Raw genomic sequence first — 2860 nt, 5'->3', positions numbered from 1 at the left:
GGAGCAAAGAGTAGCTTATAAAAGCATAAATAATGAAAAAGAATAGCATTGCACAGACTGGTGACAAACTGGTGTTTTTTTTGTTTTTTTGTAATACTATTGCACATATCAAGAGTGTATTACATACAGTAAGTGTGTAAGTGAGTAAGTGAGAGTACAGACCTGTGCTGTTCAGCAGCAGTCAGCACTGGGAGCATCTTCTCTCACCTGTGACCACCAGGTCCCTCACATGTTCAAGCCCTGCTACAGATGTGTTCACAGCAAAGCCAAGCTCAGAGGGGCGTAGCAGTCTCTAGTGGACCAGAATATCTTGTCGTGGCGTACACTGATTTAATTGCTATGGCCATTTCTGTTTGGGTATAGGGGTGAGGTTATGTGGAAGTGGTTTTGAACTCGACTCTTAGGGAATAAGAGTAGAAAATATGTTGTCGAAACAAAAGAAGCCATGATAAGAAAAGACATAGCATTATTCTTGACATTTTAAAACACTTTACACTTGATTTTGACATTTTACTGACATTTAGTCTTCTAAGTTATGTATGTTCGATTTCCTTATTTAGACTACTTATTAAACCAGATTACCCTCACCGTACATTTACTATGCTATTGTTATTATTCCAAACAAAGCACTTAACAAAGTTTCTTTTAATTTTCTGTTGTGATTTTCCTCCTACTCACTGGTTGTTGTATTAAGTAACAGGAAAAGCTTAAGATTGGGGTCGCAAAATCAGGCCATTGATCAAACCAAAATGACGTATCTGACACCATATTTCAGTCAGATTAAGACATGAGCAGCATGTTTTGTAGGATTAGTGTTTTTCTTCTGTAACTTCATACATTTTTCATTGATAATCATGTAGCATCCACATCTCCCTGTCTCTCAACATGACTGCCTCTCCATCTGTTAAACTCATTTGACTCCATGTGAGCCAAATAAAAACTTCATAGGGACTCTGTTGCACCGTCTCCTTATTCCCTGTCTCTGGAGCCTAAAGGACATCACTATCCATTCTGTTAAGGAGGTTCCTAAGAAAAAAGAAGGAAACTTTTTTCCCTCATGTCTCTCTAGCTGTAATTCAATTAGACTAACGGGCAGCGCATGGTTGGTCACCTAATCAGATGCCTCATAACGTGACCACTCTGTGCTGCCCCGCTCATGTTCACTGTGCAACATCAGTCAGTCACAGAGGCCAAGATGTTTCCCCTTTACCTTCAATCGCGGTGAGTCACTTAAATTTGACACAGGGACTAGACACCACTAGGTTAAAACCATATTCTGAAGGGTTGTAAGTCATAGATTACTCTTCTCAGTTTTTGTGAGTGTCCCATATGTTGTTGCTGCTTATCTACAGTGGTCAGTTAGACCATGGTGTTACTTTTCTTTATTCACATGTAATTCAGCTCAGCTCTTGTTGCAGAACCAGAATTAGTGGAATCCTTCAATGTCATATGTGCAGCTCGTCTATGAACTACTACTGGCAAACTGGCAGTGAAATTAAATTATAGAAGAATGTGGGTCATTGCAGAGCAAAAGTATGCAAAGAAAATAATTAAATGAGAGCACAAAATGTAAACAATAAACAAAAGCCTTACAATAAATCATTGTGGGCTTTTACAAACCAGCAACTTACAGATGGCACAGGATAGGATAGGATAGGAAAAACAATTGTTTACATATATTTACTGAGTTTAGGTTAAGGTTAAATTGTGTGTACTCATTTTCTTTTCAAGTAACTGAGGGACTCCTTTACTAGCAAACCACCTATAGCTGATATATATTACTGTAAATGGTGAACCTCCAGAGATTATTTTTGCAAAGTGTTTATAAGTTGACCTTGATAACTTTTAATTATCACTTTTTTTTGTCATATTTGTGTATGAGCCTGCATGTGCATGTGTGTATGTGTGGCAAGTACATTTTTATCCCATAGTCTCAGCTTTCATGTAGGAGTTAAACTTGACAAATACTGTAGACTGGCTGAACTTTACCCTGACCAGAGGTATTGCTGCATTGGTGGGGCAGTGTCCCTAGAGGGCATGATAATCCTTACTACCTCGTGTATGCTTTTACCTAGCAGGCCACTGACACTTGGAAAGCTGCAAAACAAACAGACAAACAAAAACCCTTTATTACCCTTCAAGTGTTCTTTCAACCTCCTATAAGATATCAAGACGCAAAACATGCAGAGAAATTCAAATAGTGTTTTACCATTTCATCAGATCAATTCACAAAGCCCAATTTAGCATTGTCAAAATTAAATTATTGTGAACATCAGTCCACATTTGCTCCGTGGAAAATATGTTCGGTCTAATCTATGCAGTCGCTCATGAACCCAAATGGAAACCGAAGATTTTCTAGTCCGCATTAGCTTCACAAAATAAACTGATCCGAGATCGGATTCGACTGTACGTCTCAATACAAACACCAAAAAAACAACAACCAAGAACCGATCCCGGGTCAGCTGTCTGGACAATTCCGGGTCCAGACAAACCAATCAGCTGACAGCCGCATGACAGGCAGGCCTCGCGCGTGCGCAGTAGCACACTTTTGGTATCAGGAATATGGCAGCGTCCTGAGCCCTGTTGGGGGGGAAAAAACGCCGTAACTGAGCACCTTCAGCACCACAGAGGGAAAACCGAGACCCGCCGCACTCAGGAGGAGGGTGGGGGGCTGAGGGACGGCTACGAATAACACCACATTAGCGACAACACAGGTAAAACGCAGCCGCCGCCACCTGCCACTGGCTTCATCTCCTGCCATGTTTGCTTGACTTGAACCCCGCTTGCTAATGCTAGGCTAGCTCTCCCTGCAGAAAACCTAATGTTAAGTGATGTGCTAGTTAACCCCCCCCCTCTCTCT

General features: G+C 41.0%; 1 protein-coding gene across 4 annotated transcripts in view; it reads left to right on the top strand.

Moving 5' to 3' along the window:
- Positions 1–2541: 2541 nt before the first annotated feature.
- Positions 2542–2860, top strand: part of LOC118329350 (dnaJ homolog subfamily C member 13) — a 35316-nt gene continuing 34997 nt past the window's right edge. For all 4 annotated transcript variants that reach the window (XM_035663694.1, XM_035663608.1, XM_035663527.1 and 1 more), the window contains exon 1: positions 2542–2714. The gene's annotated coding sequence lies outside the window, so the exon portion shown is untranslated. The remainder of the gene's footprint in view (positions 2715–2860) is intronic.

Source organism: Morone saxatilis, unplaced genomic scaffold (assembly GCF_004916995.1).
Source record: "Morone saxatilis isolate NCDOM2014 unplaced genomic scaffold, NCSU_SB_2.0 Contig0, whole genome shotgun sequence".
Taxonomy (NCBI): Eukaryota; Metazoa; Chordata; class Actinopteri; family Moronidae; genus Morone; species Morone saxatilis.
Note: the sequence above shows the minus strand (reverse complement) of the source record. Positions and strands in the feature narration are given on the sequence as shown.